The sequence below is a fragment of the Ranitomeya variabilis genome, chromosome 1 (genome assembly GCF_051348905.1).
Source record: "Ranitomeya variabilis isolate aRanVar5 chromosome 1, aRanVar5.hap1, whole genome shotgun sequence".
NCBI classification, from domain to species: domain Eukaryota; kingdom Metazoa; phylum Chordata; class Amphibia; order Anura; family Dendrobatidae; genus Ranitomeya; species Ranitomeya variabilis.
The window spans coordinates 424,703,908-424,727,739 of NC_135232.1; the positions used below are offsets into that span (position 1 = coordinate 424,703,908).

Consider the following 23,832-nt stretch of genomic DNA (forward strand, 5'->3'; position numbering starts at 1 on the left):
GGCACCTTATAGTCCTCCATACAGTATTATGGCCAACCACATAGTCCTCCATAAAGTATTATGGGCCCCATATAATGCTCCTCCATACAGCACATCATGGGCCCCCTGCTCCTACATACAGTATTGTGGGCCCCGTGCTCCTTCACACAGTATTATGCCCCCCAGCTCCTCCACACAGTATTATAGGACCCCGCTCCTCCATACAGTATTACGTATCCCCGCTCCTCCATACAGTATTATGGGACGCCGTTCCTCCACACAGTATTATGCCCCGCCTGCTCCTCCATACAGTATTATGCATCCCTGCTCCTCCATACAGCATTATGGGACCCACTCCTCCATACAGTATTATGCCCCCCGCTCCTCCACACAGTATTATGCCACCCCGCTCCTCCACACAGTATTATGCCCCCCAGCTCCTCCACACAGTATTATGGGACCCCGCACCTCTATACAGTATTATGCATCCCCGCTCCTCAATACAGTATTATGGGACCCCGTTCCTCCACACAGTATTATGCCCCCGCCTGCTCCTTCATACAGTATTATGCATCCCCACTCCTCCATACAGTATTATGGGACCCCACTCCTCCATACCGTTTTATGCATCCCCACCTCTCCATACAGTATTATGGGACCCCACTCCTCCATACAATATTATGCCCCCCGCTCCTCCACACAGTATTATGGGACCCCGTTCCTCCACACAGTATTATGCCCCTGCCTGCTCCTTCATACAGTATTATGCATCCCCACTCCTCCATACAGTAGCATGGGAGCCCACTCCTCCACACAGTATCATGGGACCCCACTCCCCCATACAGTATCATGACCCCCCGCTCCTCTACACAGTATTATGGCACCCTGCTCCTCCACAGTGTTATGCCCCCTGCTCCTCCACATAGTATTATGCCCCCCGCTCCTCCATACAGTATTATGGGCCCCCCGCTCCTTCACACAGTATTATGCCCCCCCGCTCCTCCATGCAGTATAATGGGAGCCCTCTCCTCCACACAGTATCATGGGACCCTGCTCCTCCACACAGTATTATGGGACCCCCGATCCTCCATACAGTATTATGGGATGCCGGTCCTCCACACAGTATTATGACCCACAGCTTCTCCACACAGTATTATGCCCCCCGCTCCTCCACACAGTATTATGACCCCCAGCTCCTCCTCACAGTATTATGCCCCCCAGGTCCTCCATTCAGTATTATGGGACCCTCACTCCTCCACACAGCATTATGCTCCCCCCTGCTCCTCCATACATTATAAAAAAGTAAAATCCTCACCTCTCCCGTTCCCATTGCAGGTACGGTGCACTCAGCATCTCTCTGGCTCTGCAATGCTCAGGACAGAGAGGCTGAGTGCGCAGTGATGACGTCATTGCACCCTCTGCCCTGAGATGTTGCAGAGTCAGAGGGTGCTGAAGACACTGCAGCTAACGCCGGAACAAGGAGAGGTGAGTATTAGAAGGGGGGCCCGATGCCAGCACTGGCACTGGGGGGCCCCTGGTCGTGGCGGCGGTCAGCACCGCCCGAAGATTTAAAGGGCCCACGTCCTTTTTTTTCCTTTTCCTCTTCCTCTTCTCTGGGGCGGGGCCCACCGGGCATTTCACTGGAGTCCCGGTTGTGCCAGTCCAACCCTCACTATATACAGCTCTGGCAAAAATTAAGAGACCACAGCAAAATTTTCAGTTTGTCTGATTTTTCTCTTTATAGGTATAATGTAAATTGTTCTTTTATTTTATAAACTCCTGACAACATGTCTTTGAATTTCCAAGCACTAAATTTTGTCTTTATTTTCAGAAAATGAGAAATGGTCAAAATAACAAAAAAATGCAGTGCTTGCAGACCTCAAATAATGCTAAGAAAACAAGTTCATAATCATTTAGAAAAAACAATACTCATGATTTAACTCAGGAAGAGTTAAGAAATCAATATTTTGTGGAATAATGATGATTTTTAATCACAGCTTTCATGCGTCTTGGCATGCTTTCCACCAATATTTCACACTGCTTTTGGGTGACCTTATGCCACTTCTGGTGCAAAAATGTAAGCAGTTCTTCTTTGTTTGATGGCTTGTGACTATCCATCTTCCTCTTGATTACATTCCAGATGTTTTCAATGGGGTTCAGGTCTGGAGATTGGGCTGGGCATGACAAGGATTTGATGTAGTGGTCCTTCATCCACACCTTGATTGACCTAGCTGTGTGGCATGGTGTATTGTCCTGCTGGAAAAACCAGTCCTCAGAGTTGGGGAACATTGCCTGAGCAGAAGGAATCAATTGTTTTTCCAGGATAACCCTGTATAAGGCTTGATTCATACGTCCTTTGCAAAAATTAACCTGTCCAGAAGACCATTTCTGGACAGACTTCTTCAGTGTAGCTGGGTCACATTGTTGTCTGCCAGTTCTGAGCTGATGGCACTGCTAGACATTTTCCAATTTAGAAGGAAACTAAACATGATGTGTCTTTCATCTGTTGCACTAAGTTTCCTTAGCTGATCACCAGGGCCGGCGTTTGGCACAGGCAGACCAGGCAGATGCCTGGGGCCCCCACCTAGAAAGGGGGCCCCCTACCTCTGCAGGCCCTGTATGTAGTGCCCAGAGGGTGTACAGCAGTGGCGTCTCTCCCAAACCGCCCTGGAGACCCCCTCAGTGCAGTGATTGACTCACTGTGGTCCCGGAGCTCTGTGCTGTTTGCTGTAGGATCAGGTTTCACAGTCACATACAACAGCCATCAGCATAGGCTCTGAGTGACCAGTCACTGAATCATTGCTTGTAATCTGACAGGGCGACCTCCTGTCACTACTGTCTGGATGACACAAGGCAGGAATATTGTCTGCTGAATCAGGGTATTTATTATATAGAAATAAATGAATTCCCACGTGAAACAATAAGGGTAAACTATACACATACACATATAGTACAGGTGTGCATAGGAATCAGCGTTTTTGGTGCATTTTTTTGCAGCCAAAACCTGCTCTCTTGGCAGTAAAAACACTGCTTTCAAAGCACCCATTTTTAGGGTATGTGCAGAGGATCCGGAAATGGCAGCCCCTTGGATGCCGCGGACATGTGCTGCGTCCAAAGTGCTGCCATGTTTTGAACACAGGTGATTCCGCGTGTGTTCATTAATCTGTGCAGAATCACCGTGTCCTATACATTGCAGGGGTGAGATTTCTCTTGTGGAGACTCGCGTCTACGCCATATAAATTGATATTCCGCGGTCTGGAGAGACGCGCCTCATGTCTGTCTCCGCAGGTGAGGTGCGGGTGTCAGTGCACGCATAGTAGAGATGGAATTTCTTGAAATCCCATCCACTATACTGTAACATCTGGCCGCTGTGGGTTGGACGCTGCACAAGTACACAGCAGCCGACCCGCAGCGTTTACGGACTGTGGGCACACACCCTTAGAGCTTTTGCTGTTCGTTTTTTACAGTATGCATTTTGTCTACAGTACATGTTTAATAAAGTTAGTGTTATTCACAAAAAACGTAGCAAAAAAAATCGTTGCAACATTTGAAGCATTTTTTAAACTTTTTCATTGCTTTCTACGGGTGAAAAAAATTGCTGAATGAAGCGACATGCTGCAGATTTAAAAAACGCTGCAGTTGTGAAATTCAGTCAGGGGAAAATAAAAGGGTGTGCAAGAGATTTCTGAAAATCTCAGTTTTAGCTTGTGCTGTAAAATGCTGTAAACTTATTATTTGCAGAAGAAAAAGCTGCAAAAATTCTGCATATGAACATGGCGAAAAGCTGCTTTTCAAAGTGCCAGCAAAACAGGAGATTTCCGACATCTCCTGCAGGCGCTTGTTTGTTTTCTGACTGGATTTTCAGAACTGTAGCACTTTTTAAATCCCCTCCGTTTTACCTGCAGATTTACCGCGGATTTATCGTGGAATCACCGCGTTTTTTGCGCGGTTTTCAACAGCGTTTTTACACCTGCGGATTCCTATTATGGAGCAGGTGTAAAACGCTGCGGAATCTGCACAATGAATTGACATTCTGCAGAAAATACAATGCAGCGTTTCCGCGCGGTATTTTCCGCAGCTTGTGTACGACAGATTTTGTTTTCCATACGTTTACATGGTGCTGTACAACGCATGGAAAACTGCTGCAGATCCACAGCAAAGCTTTGGCTACTGAAAAAAAAATGCTGCATGTGAACATAGTCTTACTCTGAAACACTATGTCTATCTGTGGTGTTACATAGGACTACATGTGATATATATTAAATTATCTGTACTCAGAGTTATCACTGCTATTTCTGGTGTTACATAGGACTGCAGGTGACATCTACTACATTATCTGTTCTCAGAGAGTTAGCACTGTTTTATCTGAAGAGTTAAAAAAAAAATTAAGAGGGGGTTGGGGGTAACTCTTTGTCTTGGGCCCCCAATCTTTTCTGACCCTAGCAACGCCCCTGCATACAGCTGATAGTGGCAGACCCGTTGGCCGATATAAGGCCCCTAAATATGGGGGCCACAGTGCAATGTTATCATTTGGGGCCCCACTTTAAATTTTTGCCTAGGGCCCCACTTTGTCTAAAACCGGCCATGCTGATCACTTTATCTTTGGTTCTCAATGTTGCCCATTTTTGGTGCTTCTTCAAAAGAGCTTGAACAACACATCTTGAAACCCCAGTCTGCTTTGAAATCTGTGCCTGGGAGAGGCTTTGCTGATGCAGTATAACTAAGTTTTGTATGTAATCAGTCTAGTCATAGTATATGACCATTGACATGAATTTGTCTTCCACAACATCACCTTTGTAGCAGAAATTGGCTGTTCCTTGCCATGTTAAAAGCCTCCCACACAACCATTACTGTTTCTGTTAAGGAGTCTGTTTCAACCTGCATATAAAAAATAATGATCATTATCATCTGTTTGGTGTGACTGGTTTCTCATACACCTGAGTATAATCCAACAAAATCCCCGACTTTACCTAGACGTACCTAGAAGAAAGGGTGGTCACACCAAATATTAATTTTAGATTTTTCTTCTGTTCACTCATTTTGCGTTTTATTAATTAATCAATTTATGCTATTAATCCTTCTATTTTTTGACATATTCTTAGTTTTCAATTTTTTTTCTAAACCTGCCTAAAGCTTTTGCACAGTGCTGTATACATAACAAACCAAGGAATAGAGCAAGGATAGCAGAGAGCGATTGTTCACACTTTTAGGAGGTATTAGTCAGGTGTTTTTTGTTTGTATTTTATAGATACTATAAATGTTGTTCTTAAAATTACTAATATTAAGATAATATATGCAAACAGGATAGAAACATAATGAATTATGCAGGCACACCACAGGTTCTACTGACAATGACACACCCTATTGTAAAAAGGAATCTTTTTTGGAAAGTCTATAATTAATTTAGGCATCTACATACGACAATATCCATTTAGTGCACTGTTAGGAAACATAATTCGAAGTACCAGAAATGATTAGAGAACATCTAATAGACCAGTCCTCTAAGGGTTAATTAAGACACTACCCTCCGGGGATAAAGAGGACCAGGAATTGTTTACTGTAAGAGTTTTCATGCAAACTGTAGTGTTTCTGCTGGAATCTAATTGTACCTGATGGACCCATTACCGTATAATCAGAGCAGCTCCCGAGCTGGATCTCGGGGGGTTAATTAAATGAATGAGGTAGTGCCCAAATCTAGGAACTAGACAGGAGGACCACCTGATTGTGCTCAGCAGCCCCACAGGAGTATTGTTACTATGGACAATCAGGTTGCTTGGCATCAGTGGTGTCCTTTACCTCTTGGGTTTATTAGGTTACTACACCAAGATATTGAGGATGATCCATTACTGTTCCTCATCAATGACTTGGCCTTGCAACCACACACACAGAGGACCTCGCCAGGAGCTGGAATCCTAAACTGCTCTTAGCTGAGCCTATGAAAGGCTGCTGTCTGAGCAAGGTTAAATGAACAGCAACGGGAATGTTTGTGTCTTCCTCTTCAGATGAGAGGCTTTTAGAGACAGACAGGCAGTCACTAACTGCTATGCACATTGCAACATGAGCACGGCCAGGAAGAGATCAATGATTGGTAAGGGATTTTACGATTTTCTTCATACATGCCATCCTGCTTGTGTTGTCGAGAGACGCTGCCGAGATCTTTGCCATCTCAGACCGTTGTCGCCTTTCATTCACAGACATTGTGGAAATGTGCTTTCTCTTCTTTCCATACAGCGTTAGGCTGTGCTAGGAGGAATTAATGATGGGATGAATGCTCAGCCAGCTCTATGGGAGGCTGAAAGCAGAGAGGGATGGAACGTGGGATTTGCATTGGGCTTTTCAAATATTCTGCTTTTTTAAGAGGGTCACATGTGGTGGTTTCTACTTTTTATACATCACAGTAATTGACATTTTGGAAATTGTAATTTTCCCTCTGTCCACAAGTAGAGTGGAATTCTAGATTGTATCGGAGGAGTATTCCACATATAGAATGCATTTGTAAGGAGGGAGGATTGCGTGTGTGTTCTATGGCAAATGCATCTGATGATGCCTGTATTCTGAAATCATCTTTTTCTGATTAAATAAAGAAAAATGTGTGATTATTACATTTATATGAAGCTGAAAGTCATGATGCTGATTAACATTCAGGAAGTTGTAATGTAACTGTAATATACGCAACATATACAGTATATATAGAAATACATAAATATATGTACTGTATATATGCAATGTACACACATATTTATTCTCTTTCTTGCTGCAGAAGTTTGGTTATATTTTTTCCTGTATTGGTGCGGAAATATGGCCTTGTATTGTAATACTTTTTATTGTAATATCTATCTATCTATCTATCTATCTATAATATATCTATTATCTATATATCTATTTATCATATATCTGTTATCTATTTATCTATCTATTATCTATCATCTAACTTTCTATTATCTATCTATCTAGTATATATCTTCTATCTATCTAATATCTTCTATCTATCTATCTGTCTATCTATCCATTCATCTATCCATCTGTTCAACTATCTATCTTCTATCTATATATCCTTATCTATCTATCTATCTATCCATCTGTGTCTATTTATTTATCTACTGTCATCTATATAACACATCTGTTTGGACCCTTCATGTGTTTATTTGACATTTACTCTTGTGCAGTTCATTACAGGGAACAGTACATTCATTGTGTAATTATACCACGCTAAATCGGATATTACCTGCTGTTGTAACACGTTATTAAGGTGCAATCAGTAAACTGTAAGTGGCATCATTGCAAATCATGACCTTGTTGAACCATAGTGCTCATTACAAATGTTGGAGCAATTCGTACAGCTCTTGGGACTTATTTTAATGTCATTCATGAACTGCTATTGCATCTGTGCGATTACACGTAAATTCTGCTGTATACCCCTGATCCAGTGTCTGGAAACATGCAGTGGTTTGCTGACCAAGCATGAGCATGTTGTACAGCAATGATGTATGTGTGTTATAAGAAAGCAGAGGCAAAGCGATACACTATGTACTGTATGCTAGTAATGCTGCTTTTATGTGGTGATGTAAAGCTTTCTCACTGGCCTAAATGAAGCCGTGTAACGCAAACTGTATAAATGCCTAACTTTGGGTAAACATCGTACATTTATTAGTCTCCATATATAATATTAATACCCCATATCTAATATTGTACAGATTCCCCTCTGACCCATTGAGGCATGGACTTCTAACGTCATCCAGTTATAGCTGGCAACAAGACTTCAGCAGCAGATCTTTTAAGTCCAGTAAGAAGGGGTCTGAAGGGGTCGGACTTGTTTTTCCAACAAATCCCAAAGATGCTCAATCAGATTGATATGTGGGAATTTTTTTTATACCATATCAATACTGTGTGACAGGGCACATTAACCTGCTTAACCCCTTAATGATCAGAAGTATTTTTGTTTTTGCATTTTCATTTTTTGCTCCCCTTCTTCCCAGAGGCATAATTTTTTCATTTCTTGATCAAAATAGCCAGGTCCTTGTTTTTTGCAGGATGAGTTGTATTTTTTGAATGCAGCATTGGTTTTAACATATTGTGTACTGGAAAACAGGATAAAAATTCCAAGTGCGGTGAAATTGCGCAAAAAGTGCAATCCCACCATTGTTTTTTTTTTTACCATGTTCATTAAATGCTAAAACTGGCCTGCCATTATGATTGTCCAGGTTATTACAAGTTCATAGACACCAAATATGTATAGGTTCTTTTTTATTTAACTGGTGAAAAAAATTGTCATGCCAACCCATTGGTGACCCGCAATCACGTGAGGGGGTCACCAATGGGCAGAATTTCCAGCATGCTTCCCGTAAGCGTGAGATAAATGCCGCTGTCAGAGATTGACAGTGGCATTTAACTAGTTCACAGCCATGGGTGGATCGCAATTCCACCCGCGGCTATTTCCAGGCAGATGTCAGTTGTATATATCAGTTGTCATGTGCTCGGAAAGGTGGGCTCAGAGGTGGAGCACGCACCAAGAAAAGGGAGTCCGTCATTGACGTAAAGGGGTTGAATATGTCATGGCTATTTGGGGACACCAATGCCATATACAGGAGTAATTTGTCTGCAACAATCTTTAGGTAGGTGATACTTACCAAAGTATTATGCATATGAATGACTGGACCCAAGATTTGGCTGCCCAGTTGCCTCTTCTGACTTGAATGCTTTTCACTTGCATTCTGGTGTCATCTCTTGCCCAGGTAATGAACACATGCATAAGGCAGTTTAAACTATGTAAAATATAACATGACTCATCTGACCAGGTCACTGTCTATCATTTCACCAATGTCCATAGGATCAAGATCAGAGATTATGTATCAGACCTCAGTCCCTACTTACCATTAATCCTTGGTCTAGTTCTGATGCTCATGTTCCTGCATGTCAATTGTAGGAGCAAGTGCCCTGCCACACTGAAAAACACATTGAAGAATTAATATTGTTCACTTGGTCTCCAAACTCCCCAAGTTTAAAATGAATGCCTAATCTGTGGGATGAGCTTGCAATTGTCAGGATATAAAAGATCTACTGCTAACGTCTTGGTGCCGGATATCATAGCACTGCTTGAGAGGTCTTGTAGAGTCCAGGCCTCCATGCATCAGATTTTTTGACAGAATGAGTGTGATTTACATAATATTAGACAGATGATCAGAATGGTGACATTTGGATGTGTTAGGGTGCTTTCATATTGTGTCTAGTATACACTTAGCGGACACTCAGAAAACAGTCCACTATGTAGGATACTCAAACAAGTTGTCATCAGGTGGTGTGGTGGACCACTAGGGAGGTGTCAGAGTTTGCAGAAGGGCCAGTTGAGGCATGTAGTCCCACTGGCAGCATATCATAAAGTCACTGCAGCTGAAGTGGGTCACTGGACCCCTCAACACTTCCCTCATGTCCACAACAATTGTCAATAGCGGGAGGTAGCACTTGTGGATGGTATAGGACCACCTGGGGCACTCCTGTAGACGGGGTGTCTGGGTGCAGGTTTTGGAGCACCCGTGCTGTTTGTGCAATCTCAAGCAGCCAGACACGCAAGAGAACTTGTAAACATAACAATTTTACTGAAAGAGGTAACGGGGTCCAGTCTCTCTCTTAAAGGCAAGTTCACAGTATATTGTGCATATCAAAGTAATGGTTCTCGCCTCATGAGACAAGCGAGGTTATGGCCTCCTGGGCGGCTGGAGTACTCTTTACTTGCTATTAGAGGAAATGTTACTCGAAAAACATATTATTATACTGGGAATCAAAAACCATAACTTAGTGAACATATATCCCCTTAAAAACAATTTTTATTATAAATTATTTTAAAATTACACCACCCAGTGCTTTATGGCACAAAAAATGCCTAAAAATGATATAGACCAAGGTCTAGCGCATACCCTGCAATAGCCTATTATATCACCTGCCTGGCTGTGGAGGTTGGCACCTCCACCTCTGGTTTTTAGTTGGACCATTTTTTTGCTTTCTTCATTTCTGTTCTTATGCATTATTGTTTTCACACCTGCAGCATAGGGTGATCTAGGGCAGTGAGGGGCAGTCCACGGTGAGTGGGGGCGCCAAAAAATCGTTATTAGGGTGCCAACCTCCACAGCCAGGCAGGTGATATAATAGGCTATTGCAGGGTATGCGCTAGACCTTGGTCTATATCATTTTTAGGCATTTTTTGTGCCATAAAGCACTGGGTGGTGTAATTTTAAAATAAGTTATTAGAGGAAATGCTATGTGCAGTCCAAGAAATATTATACTGATGGAGGGACCTTCACAGATTGGCTCTCTGTGGAAACACACTAAAGTGAGGAAGTACTCACAGTTAGAGCCTACCATTCCCTTTCGCAAGGGGTAGGTTAAATAAAGTTGGTGGCATGGCAGCCATGTGGATCTAGTCCTGGCTAGAAGCAAACAGGATAACCACCATGCAGAACACATGTGCAGCGTTATCTCTCCTACTGGATGAGGCGTCATTCCTTTGAAGAAGGAGATGCAGATGCAGAGAAAGATGTTCCCCCAGACTGGACTGGCATGGAAAAAATAATCCTGGGAGCAGTAGTGTCTGCATCCTCTGCCTTCCTTAGATAGCTTGAACCACCCCAAATTAGTTTGTACCAGTGTTCAGGAAGTGTGCGAGCCCTAAGCTGGGAGGCTCCTCTAAGCAGTTTCTATGGCAGCTTGTTGTGAGGAGAATAACCACTTAAATTTCATATACACACATTGGCCAGTAGATAGCAGCAAAGCACATTTATGGATCATCAGTATACAATGCAATGTAATACATCTTCCAACTCACAGTGCCCAAACTAATTCTGACATGCTGGAACAAATCTACTGCCATACGACAACTGTCTCATTCAGCAGCAGTAGAACAGGTACCGAGATACCACAGGGGCAAAGGCTTTAATCACTGCCTCAGCCTCTGCTCCCTTCTGTAAACGAAGCATCATCAGTGACCTTCATTACAGGGGCTACTGAGCATATGTCAGATGTCAATTTTGATGGATACTCAGTAAGAGCGTGTCACTGTGCACTGTTCTTATTGCACAGTGACAATGCGTTCTTTCGCCAACTCTAATCAGAAGTGGTGAGCCATCAAAAGAGCACACTGTCATTGCTCAATGTAAGTAAAGAATGGGCAGGAAGAAACTAGTGGCGCCCACTCATGTGATGTAATTGAGAGAGCACATTGTCATTGAGCACTGAAAATGACCAAGCACAGTGACAAAATCCTACTGAGTATATGTCTAAATTAACATCCAACGCATACTGAGTAGTGCATGGGCTAGCCTGGTCTTTGAAATGGGATTTTCAAATGAAGTACCATCAAAGAAGCAGTGGAATCTGGATTTGGGAGTGGAGAATTTACTGGATTTTATTTGAGGAGGGGCGAGAGCCATGTCTTTTTTCCAGAGTCTTTGTGCTATCAGTAACTTGGGAACCCTCTATAGTTCCAGTGAGAGATGACGGATCTGAGTGGGGGGTGCTTTTGTGCTGGTTAAATTAGGAATTTTAATGGTAACATTTTGGTGTACATAATTATTTTTGATCACTTTCAGTATAAGGCTGGATCACATTCTTGTGTTCTACGGTGAGCACTTACGTCAGGGTTTCCATGAAAATCCCACAGCTATGTTATTCAGATGAAACCCTCAACGGAACCACCCACCATAGTGAGGCATATGGAGACACTTTGGACTCCATTTGTCATCTGCTCCAGTGCTATTCATCTTTTCAGGTATGCACAAAAGATGCCTAAAATGATGGGACGCAGCGGCCAGTCCAAAGTGACTTCACCTGCCTCATAAGTTAGTGGTTCAATCATGGTGTTTGTCTAAATCACGGTTTTGAGGAATTTACAAGGAAACCCCAACGTAAGCGTTCACTGGAGAGTACATAATATATGTGAGCAGAGCCTTATTCCGATTTTTGGAAGATAGAATGAATAAATAGACAGCAGTGCAAGAATAGTTCTTATTTTTATGCTTGGGCAGTTCACCATGATGAGACAGTTTTACTCTTTGGGTCGGTGCGATTTCAGTGATACCAGATTTACATATATATATATATATATATATATATATATATATATATATATATATATATATATATATATATATATATATATATATATTTGGTTTTATTGCTATCATATATTAAAAATGTTTTTTAATAAAAACTAGTTTTTTACATTGCCATATTCTGAGAGCATTTTTCTTTTTGACGAGTAGATCTGTATGAAGGCTTTTTTTTTGTGGACAAGTTGAATATTTTTGGGGTACCATTTTGGGGTACATAATATTTTTTGATCACTTTTTATTCAGATTTTTCAAACACAGAATGAACAAAACCCAGCACTTCAGTTATTGTTTTTATATTTTTCTCCGTTCACCAAACAGTAAAAATGATAAGACCGACTTGTTTGTCAGGTCAGTACGATTACAACAATACCAGATTTATATTTTTTTATGGTTTGTTATCTTTGCAGACTAAAAACGATATTTGACAAAAATGAATTTGTTTTTGCATCACCATATTCTGAGAGCTGTAACTTTTTTATTTTTTGACTGAATGAGCCACATTTGGGTTTGTTTCTTGTGGGATGGTTTAGTGCTTTCACTTATACAAATATTTGTTACATGCAGCTTTTTGATCACTTTTTATTCACTTTTTTCAGTCAGTGTAATTAAAAAGCAACATTTTTGGCTTTTTTAATTATTTTTTTACGACGTTCGCCATACGGAATATATAACATGCCAGTTTTATAGAGTGGGTCGCTTCGAATGTGGCAATACCATTATGTGTCTTCTTTTGTTTATTTTTGTTTTATCACAAACGCTGCATTGTGTGTTGCAAAATGGCTTTCAGTGATGCGTGCACTTATTTACTGTTTTTACTCTTTTACATATTTTATGGAAAAAAAATTTCACTTAATCCTACTGTGGGAATGCATACTTTTTTTTTTATCTCTATTCTAATGTACTGCAGAGCATGAGAGTGTCAGTGTCCTACTGACTCAGCCTGTGAGACCCAGTAGCTTATAGCTGAATTTCACAGGCCACCATACCTTGGGGTCATCACATGAGCTCAGAGTACCATGGTAACCATCAGCACCCACGATTCTCATTGCGGTGGTCCGATAGTTATTAAGGGGGTCTTGTAACCAACGTGTAACCAATTAAGTGCCGCTGACGTGATTGACACAGGAATTTAAGAAGTTAATCAGCCATGATGGGCTTCAAAACCAGCCGGGGCCGATACTGCAGGGTGTCAGCTGTATCATGGTGTCATGTACAGCTTACACCCGTGGGAATTGTGACTGCCAGGCGTATCGGTGGTTGTTAAAGGGTTAAAAGGCTGGTGTATTTTCATATACCTCTGCATATAAACGAAACTCCAGAAACTCTAATGCCATTAGTGTCACTTTATTACTTTTCACTAAGTATCGTTCAAGATGTTGCATTTAGCTATTTTAGGAAGTATTTGCCAAAGGCTTTTGGTTCCATCTGTTTATCCAAATGTACTTGGGGAATGTGTTCAACCTACAAGTCATGGTGATAGACAAACTGGTCACAAGTACAAGTCTTGGTGACAGACACTATCTGATCATCAGTCAGGCAAGAAATAGCACAAAGAAAAGTAAAAATGTAAGAAGTTGACAATTAGAATGATAGATTTTGACATTTTTACAAATATTAAGTGTTTTGGAAACGTATCAACTGTTAGAGGAATAAAACGGATGAAATCCTAACATGACACTAACCAGAAACTTCTCATACCGAGAAGACAGTGTCAGTCCATATTCAAAAGTGGTAGAAATTTCATTTCAGGACAAATCTGTTTCTGTGACTTGGAATAAAGTTTTTGCTTAACCCCATTCATTAGCATTGTACTGTACTGTTTCTTAGGTGCCCCATAAATTTAGGTGTTATTTTTTACCCTTTCATAAATTCACTAATTAAAAACACAACACAAGACATAATAACATTCATTTAAATCTGAATTGGTAAATGCATAATATTGATTGATTGCTATATGAACCAAAAATAATGATACACTCTAAATGAAATATATTGTGACTTCATCTATTTATTTCAAGCATAGTGCATTAATATCATATGAAGAGAAATTAGATTTTTGTAGATATCTACTCCCTTAAAAATAGGTATCAATAAAGTCTTTTAACCCACTTCACACGATGGCCTTTTTCTTTTTTTTTTCATTTTTGTTTTTTCCTTCCGTTCTTCCAAGAGCAATAACTTTTATATTTCCATCTAAATAGCCTGCTTTTTGATGGACGAGTTGAAAAATAAATAATTAATAGGGGAATCCAGAGACAAAAAATTACAGCATGAGGTCAGATAGGCATTTGTAAGTAGTGCCATAGAGCGTTATGTGAATAAATCCAAGCCAAGACCAATAATAGAATAAAAATACCCAGGGACCTGGAGACTAAAGTGTATCCCCTTACTACTTACAAATGCGTTTCTGACCTCATGGGGTAATTTTTTGTCTCTGGATTCCCGTATTAATTATTCATGTTGTGTTATTTATCTACATTAGCTCAGTATAACTTCTCTTTTTACTATATTCGCTCAGTGTTTGCTTTGTCATTTTCTGTATGGTTTGTTCACATCTCCGTTTTTAAGCTTTTAAACTTTTTGTTTTTGCCTCAATAAAATTGCTCATTATATACCTTGTGTTTAGAGGACATTTTCTCTACATAGGTTTTGCTTCATATCATGGTCTTCTGTGTTATTTCTTAGGGCGTTTTTTTTGGTTTTCTTTAGCGATGAGTTGTGCTTTTATTTTGAACGCAATGATAGCTGGAGATTGGTGTGGTGACTACTTGGGCAAAGCCATAAAAAGGTTTTCATGGAGGAATATCACACCAATCTTACTTTTGGAATGATGGTTTGGGGTGGCATAACGCACAATTATGTGCGAATAGATCAGAGTTACATTTAATTGGCCTTGGTACCAATGGTACAGCCATTTCTCAAGCGTCTAAGGAGTGGTTTTTCACAATAATACCAGTCTGCATGTTTCTCGTGCTTCAATGAACAGCTTGCATGGCCTAAATTTGCAACCATGGCCTGCAGCATCTTTGGACTTGTCTCCCATCTAACACATCTGGGAAGCCATTGGTTGGCAACTGAAAAGGGATCTGTCAGCACAGGATCTGGATTATTTCAGTGTCCAGCCACTCTTCAGACAATAATAGCTTTTTTATCAGCATTAATAGCCTCATTGGTAGCATGCCAAGGTGTATAATATAATTGTGCCGCGCTCACAATCAATGCTGAAAAATGTAAGATGTTTTGAAAATCTTCTTCCCATCTTTCATCATTTCAATATAATTAACATGTGCATTGATACTGTTTCTGTTCCTATACAACATATACGTACAGCATAAATAAATATATATATATATATATATATATATATATATATATATATATAGTATATGCTTGGCTGTGATGTGTATAACTCACATAGGAGATGAGCAACACAGTAGCAATCCTGAATATATCTGGTACAATACTGTAGCCATGATATTGGAAATTTAAAAAAAAATGAACAATCCTTTTTTCACTCTTCCAATGTTTTATCTCATTTTGGGGGTCTTTGTTGAACGTTCAAGGGTCAAAATGATCCATAACCTCTGTTTCCATATTGTTGCTCAAGCTCATAACCATCTTGTAAATATTTGGGAACTTGTTTTCTTGGTCTTTATGCAAATATCCGCCATCATTTGATGGAGCCACATACCCCAATAGCAAGAACTAAGTATGGAAGTTTGGACCTGTAAATAGAGGGAAGGCTATGGGAAAACAATTCCACAGTATGGTGTGTACCGCCGCTATGCATCTCACAAAGCACCATCATTTAAAGTTGTCAAACACGGGCAAGAAACAATGAGGAATCCATTTTATATTTGCAAAAACATGTTTTAAGGGTAAAACTTTTTTGTTTCATACAAATCCATCATCCTTGTCATTTACCGTATATACTCGAGTATAAGCCGACCCGAGTATAAGCCGACCCCCCTAATTTTGCCACAAAAAACTGGGAAAACTTATTGACTCGAATATAAGCCTAGGGTGGAAAATGCAGCAGGTACCGGTGAATTTCAAAATTAGAAATAGATACTCCATACCATTCATTATGGCCCCATAGATGCTCCACATAAAGCTGTGCCATATATAATGCTCTGCACCGTTCATTATGGCCCCATAGATACTCCACATAAAGCTGTGCCATATATACAATGCTCTGCACCGTTGCCCCATAGATAGCTGTGCCATATATATATATGCTCTGCACCATTGCCCCATAGCTGTGCCATATAGTGCTCTGCACTGTTGCCCCATAGCTGTGCCATATAGTGCTCTGCACCGTTGCCCCATAGCTGTGCCATATAGTGCTCTGCACTGTTGCCCCATAGCTGTGCCATATAGTGCTCTGCACTGTTGCCCCATAGCTGTGCCATATAGTGCTCTGCACCGTTGCCCCATAGCTCTGCCATATAGTGCTCTGCACTGTTGCCCCATAGCTGTGCCATATAGTGCTCTGCACTGTTGCCCCATAGCTGTGCCATATAGTGCTCTGCACCATTGCCCCATAGCTGTGCCATATAGTGCTCTGCACCATTGCCCCATAGCTGTGCCATATAGTGCTCTGCACTGTTGCCCCATAGCTGTGCCATATAGTGCTCTGCACCATTGCCCCATAGCTGTGCCATATAGTGCTCTGCACCATTGCCCCATAGCTCTGCCATATACTGCTCTGCACCATTGCCCCATAGATGCTCCACATAAATATGTGCTGCTGCTGCCGCTGCAATAAAAAAAACAAAAACACATACTCACCTGTCTTGCTTGCAGCTCCTCGGCGCCATCTTCCCGGCGTCTCTCCGCACTGACTGATCAGGCAGAGGGCGGCGCGCACACTATATGCGTCATCGCGCCCTCTGCCTGCAGTCAGTGCAGACTAGAGAGACGCCGGGAAGATGGCGCCGACGCCCGGCGTGTGGAACGAGGACAGGTGAATATGCGATACTTACCTGCTCCCGGCGTCCCGCTCCTTCCCCCTGCCTGTCTTCGGTGCCGCAGCCTCTTTCTCTGTCAGCGGTCACCGGCACCGCTTCATTAGAGAAATGAATAGGCGGCTCCGCCCCTATGGGGGGTGGAGCAGCCTATTCATTTCTCTAATGAGCGGTCCCACGTGACCGCTCAGGGGAAGAGGCTGCTGCACCCGGAGACCGTGGGACGTGCAGGGGGAGCGCCAGGAGCCCCGGAAGCAGGTGAGTATATGACGGTGCTCACCCGCCGACCCCACCACCGATCATGACTCGAGTATAAGCCGAGGGGGCACTTTCAGCCCAAAAATTTGGGCTGAAAATCTCGGCTTATACTCGAGTATATACGGTACACCTCAGCATTTTATGGTGACGTCTGTAATTTATGCTATTGAATAAAACCATAAAATCTTTCAAAATGAGCCATACTTTAATACTGCATACAATCATTCGTAACTGGATTATAAAGGATCTGAAATAGTTTTTTGTATATGGCAAATTTTCAGCAGAAATGTTTTATACTACAAAGCAGACTTGGAAGCCTCCTGTGATAATCTAAATGATGTGAAAGTCTTCCTGCCCTAGTAAACTACCTCTGTTTACTAAGTATCCCATAATTACCGTATCCAGTAGATAGAGTAAGATGCGCGTACTTAAAGCGCCAAAATGTCTCCTTACCAAAGTGTATAGTAATTAACCTCTGAGCAGAGTAGATATTAAATCTATAATAACACCATGAAGAAAATACTGTATTAATGTGCATCAGCCTTAAATGAATGTTAGCCAAGTTTGCAACTAGTAATTATAACTGGTACATATAATTATACATTATAATTAGCATACATTATGCAATCTACTTGTTTGCTACATTTAAAATATATGCATTTTAATTGCCAGTCCACAATAAGATTGAGAGTTGCTCCAAAATGCATTGCATTTGCTTTAGGGCCCATGATATAAAATGGAAGTATGCTGTAGTTACAATTAAACCATTCTGAAGTCAATTTTTGAAAAATGTGATAAATCCTTGTTTGTCTGTGCTAAACCTTGCTTCATATGCAGTACTGTGGAAACGTTTTAGGCAGGGGTGGAAAATAGGCCACAAAGTAAGAATGCTTTCAGAAATAGAAATGTTGATAGTTTATATTTATCAATTAACAAAATGTAAAGTGAGTGAACAAAGGGAAATCTAAATCAAATCAGCATTTCATGTGACCGCCCTTTGCCTTCAGAACAGCATCAAAGCATCATTTCTAGTGATGAGTGAGCGTGCTCAGATAAGGAGTATGCTTGTGTGCTAATAGAGTGCTCGAACCCTGCAGTATGTTCGAGTCCCCGGGGCTCCATGTCTAGCGGCGGTCCAACAGGCGTAACACATTCAGGGGTTGTCTAACAAACAAGGGGTCCATGCATGTGTTGCAGTTGTCACATAGCCATGAGACATGCAGTCGCGGTGACTCGAACCTAGTATTCGAGCACAGCAAACATACTCTGGTAGCACTCAAGCTTGCTCAGATAATTAGTCATCCGAGCGCGTTCGCTCATCACTAATCTTTTCTTCTAGGCACACTTGCACACAGCGTTTGAAGAAACTCAATAAGGAGGTAATTCCAAACATATTGAAGAACTAACTCCAGATCTTCTCTAAATGTAGACTTGTGTAAATCTATCTGTCTCTTCATGTAATCCCACATAGACTTGATGAATTTGAGATCAGGGATCTCAACATCTCCTTGTCGTTTTTTACACTGAAGATAGCTCTTAATTACATTGTCTGCATGTTCGGGTTTTTTTTCCTGATGCAAAGTAAATCAGGTGTTTCCGTTTTGGTATTGCATGATGGATAAGTATCTACCTGTGTTTCTCAGCATTGAGGACACCATTAATCTAGACCAAATTCTCAGCTCCATTTCGTGAAAAGCAACTCCAAACTTGCAAGGAACATTCACCGTGCTTCAAAGGAATGTGTCAGGAGGTTTTTGCCACCGCATCTGAGAGCCTCATAATATAGGAAAAGAGACCCTGAATCCGACAATGTGTCACTTAGCTTGCTGTAATATGAAGTAGCTCTGAGAAGGCTTCCCCCGCCCACACCAAACTCTCTATGTACATAGCCTATTGTGAGTGAGCTGCTCATCACAGGAGGAGCAGAGTCGGACCAGGAGGTACACGCCAGCTAGTCACAGCAATGGTAATGTCCTAGTGGTAATACCTTTATTGTAAGTAAACAACACCACACAGATTGAAAAGTTACACATTGTTGAATTTAGAGTTTTAAACCTTACCCCATGCTGTTTTCAAATTATATAGCAAAAACATGCTGACAGATTCACTTTCACTGTTGTCTGCAGACACATTGTTGTATCATTCTCCAGCCCCTCAGTGAACAAACTACCTTATGTTACAGCCAAATATTTCAATATTGAACTGCAGCCCAGTTCCTATGTTTCATGCATTATTAAGTCGCCTGGTCTTGTTTCCAAGTCGGAGGCATGTTTTTTTGGCCACAGTTCTTCAATTAAGACCACTTTTGGCCAAACGTTTCTGAAGACTAGATGAGTTAAGCTGCCTCTCCCTTGTTCCTGCAATTTCTGAGCTGATTGCACTGCTGGACATCTTCCTTTTTTGAAGGGAAGAAAGCATGTTGTGTCCATCATCTACTGCATGAAGATTCCTTCTGAGTTGACCACTGTGTCTACAGTCTTCAATTTTTACCAATTTAATCATAATGAAAAGTCATCAGCGAGGCACCCAACTGACTAAAAATGTAATCTGCAGCAGCACTACAACCCCCAACATACAGTCAGTGTCATTAAGAGCTATCTTCATTCTAAAGAAAAATAAAGAATCATGGAAGTGATGATATGGCCCTACAAAGCCTTGATCTCAAATCATTGAGTCTGTCTAGGATTGCATGGAGGTATGGAAAGATTTGAACAAGCTTAACAACGAGTTCCTTCAAAAACTGTGTGCAAGTATACCTTGAAGGATTGATGCTATGATGCTGTTCTGGAGGCAAAGGGTAGTTCCATAAAATATTAATTTGATTTTGATATCTCTTTGTTTATTCAGTTTGCATTTGGATAATTGATAAAAATAAACTGTTAAAGTTTCTATTTTTTAAAACATTCTTTCTTTTTCCACAAGCATAGATATTTTGGTTATTACCAATTGGAAACTTTAGTAGAAAGTATAATTACTTTTTCCACACCTGCACCTCTCACTAGCATACATGTGGCGTTTATTAGCCATAGAAATCTTTAGTAGGATTCTGACTGCCAATTAGAAGAACAGAAAGTAAGTATTCTCAGAAAGTGATAATGAATTGTTAAAAGGAGAGTCAATTATATTTAGAACTCGACCCAGAGTAGTCTAAAAATAACAAGAATATATACATTTCCCTACCAATCCCCAAAATACTCCACATCTCTGCCTGGGTCCTCCAACAGTCTCTGCATCCTATGTTAGATAATCGCTGTAACCAGTGATTGACTGCAGAAGTTGTACATGGTCCTCATCAGTAGAGTAAGCAGGAAGACCACTAGATAACCAGGCTGTGGTACAGAGGAGCACAAGGGGATCAGTAAGGAGACCACTAGATAACCAGGCATTGGTACCAAGGAGCACAAGGGGATCAGTAAGGAGACCTGTAGATAACCAGGCAGTGGTACAAAGGAGCACAAGGAGATCAGTAGGTGAGTATAAATATTTTTTTATTTTTATACACCCCCAGGCTCAGTTTAGAAATAAAGAACTGGACAACCAATTTAAAGAATGATTCCGGACATAGGATAATAAGTAGAGATAAGCAAATAAGTTCAAGCGGAATTTAATTGTACTCACATTTTGCAAAAATCTGCTTTAGCCAAACTGTGGAATTTTTGTAATTCGCTTCCAGGTGGATTCAGCAAAATAGCGGATGATGGCTGCAATTCTTCTGTACCATAATAGGCTATAAAAATGTTAAAATAATAAAAAAATCCTTATACTCACCTCATCACTCACTTCACTTGCCCCACTGCTACTCACAGCCACCTGTCCAGCCCTCACCGAATCTAATGATTCCCGCTGCTCACATTGGAATCTTTAGACCTTTCACACTGTGCTGGATGTCTGGCTATCACGGCACCAGGGAGCATTCTACACATGCGAGCAGGAAGGTCATGGTGCACATCATGAAGTCATTACACCATGGTCCTCTAGAATGCATGCGCAGAACCCGATTGGGCACCATGAAAGCTGGCCCGTCCACCACAGTGTGAGAGGCCCGGAGAATCCAGCGTGAGTGGCAAGGGTTCAGAATATGTGGTGAGGGCCAAACAAATGTTGTTATGTAGAGGAGGGGAAAGAAAGATGAGCCATGAGGTGAGTTTAATATATAAATATTTTTAACATTTTATGTTTATTATGCTCTGGGATCTGTACAGACCCAGAGGATAATAAGGAACATTAAATTCACTGTGAATAACTTCTCAACAAATCGAATTACCTGGGAAAATACACACAAAGATTTGAATTGGAATTTTGCCTGATCTGCTCATCACTAACAATAAGAGAATTAAAAATAAAAAAGGTCAAAATACAATAAGAAAACTAATATTTTACTGTCCTATAACTATTGCATGTGAAAAAATTCTATATTTTATTACACTTTTATTACTCACCTAATCCTGTTAGGATACTCATGCTACTGCTCAGCATCCTACTTTGTAGTTCCTAGTATCCTCTTGTATTACTGTCCGCCTTCTGAGAAATGGGATTTGCACTTATACAAGCTTATTCAGCAAAGCCAGCCATTTGCCCGAAGACAGGACCTTTCCCCACTTGTCATTGTTGAGACATCAGAGGTCATGTAACATAGATGATAATATTACTCTTCTCAGACCCTTGCGGCCACTTGACAGATGATGAACCAACATGAGAGGGATAAGGATTCTGCCTTTAGTCACTGTCATGGTGTGATTGTGGGATTATAGGTATGCACCTATACTGACCCTCGGGCTAGGGGTACCTGCCTTTCCCTGTCCCAGGATTACTCCTGAAGGTGGAGATGCCTGAGCCTCGTCCTTACTATGCTCCTAAGTAGCAATAGTCTGTACAGTGTATGGGGAAATACAAAACAAGACAGGGCAGAAATGGAAGCACAATCATACAACACTCTCTCAAGGAAATACAAAAAGGAATATAAAGTATACAGCCTGAGAGGCAACAAAGTAATATAAAAATTCTTAGGGGAAAAGGAAAGGATTAACCAAACACTGCTTTCAGCAAGTTTAGGAACAACTACTAAGGATGTGTGCAACTCTCCAGACTAGGAAAGAGAACTAGTTCTGGCATTATCTGAACAGCGGGTCTAGCTTAAATAGGGAAAGAACAAACATTACTGGTTCTTCCACATCATGTGACCACAGGCAATCAGCAAGCTAAGTCCAGCAAAGATTGAACTCCTTCTAACCTGTTTGCGAGCTGCAGCTCTAGAATTCAATGCCCGAGTCACTCAGTGCTGACCATATCCAACTAAGAAGTTTCAAGGAGGTGTTGTTTGAATCTGTGAAATTTACAGACCCTGAGGCCGCCATGACAGTTGGAGATGTTTGAGAAAACCTCCTTGTTACAGTCACAAGGAGCTGTGTCAGAACCTCACAGCACAGCAAGAATCTTCAAGTCGTCCTGTTACACATGAATAAGAACTGAAGATTGTAGCTCGACAATGGTTCATCTTTGCCAATGCATGTGAGAGCACTGTTTTACTCAGATGAATATTTTATAAAATTCATAGCGCCTTATACTGTATTTCCATTTCTTTCTCCCTGTATTCTTTTTTTGGTCCTTGAGACTAATCTTGAGGTAACCTCTTTATACAATTATCAAATCATCTAAAAATATTTAGATTTGAGAATCCTCAGTGTTTGATACCTTTTAATGCCTAACTAAAAAGATGGGCACTTGTTCCCCATGCTGCACAATGCACTTTATCTCCAAAATGGTCATCTGACTGCTTTATGATTGCCCTGAACCCTCTTCATCTTTACCTGATGAATTTCTATTTGGTAACAGCTCTAAATCTTTGAATAGGGCATGGTTTCCCAGCTCTTTATTTGTCTTGATCTATATAGGGATGGTTATCTCAATAGGGCTGGCAGTACACCATTCTATTCTTTGCTTTGATAATATGTGTTTTAGCACAGATCTGTAAATGTGATTTTTGTACTATGTTATTTATGAGTGTGTATATACTGTGAAATATCACTGGCTATTGTACATTCCCTTTATCTGATTGTGCCTTGTGATTTGTGCCTCGGGAAGGACCTCGTTGGTCAATTTTTGTCGTCAGCCTTATTTGGCATTTTTAATGTTTTTATCTTGTGGTGTGTATTTACCTTCTGTTGTCTTCAATTGAATAAAATGTATTTTATAAGCTGACCCTTCCTGGTATGCATACTCTTTGCTCTTCTATGCTTGTTTTAACTGAAAAGATGGTAGTAATTTTGCAAGCTTTTGAGACTAATCAGTTCTACTGGCTAACATGGTACAAAGATAAATACATATATATATGCCCTGTCAGGTTTAATAAGTGGGATTTCTTGCCTTATAAATGGTGTTGGGACCATCAGTTGTGTTGTGCAGAAGTTTGGTGGATACACAGCTGATAGTCCTACTGAATAGACTGTTAGAGTTTGCATTATGGCAAGAAAAAAGCAGCTAAGTAAAGAAAAATGAGTGGCCATCATTACTTTAAGAAATGAAGGTCA

At 40.9% G+C, this 23,832-nt stretch overlaps 1 protein-coding gene across 7 annotated transcripts in view; it reads left to right on the forward strand.

Moving 5' to 3' along the window:
* Positions 1–23,832, forward strand: part of LINGO2 (leucine rich repeat and Ig domain containing 2) — a 1,932,610-nt gene that overhangs the window by 1,524,159 nt on the left and 384,619 nt on the right. The window contains exon 1 of one of the 7 annotated variants that reach the window (XM_077249264.1): positions 5,733–6,067. The exons of 5 other annotated variants lie outside the window; for them this stretch is intronic. The gene's annotated coding sequence lies outside the window, so the exon portion shown is untranslated. Of the gene's footprint in view, positions 1–5,732; positions 6,068–23,832 lie in introns of those variants that run through there. One more of the 7 variants, XM_077249260.1, reaches the window with a different exon arrangement.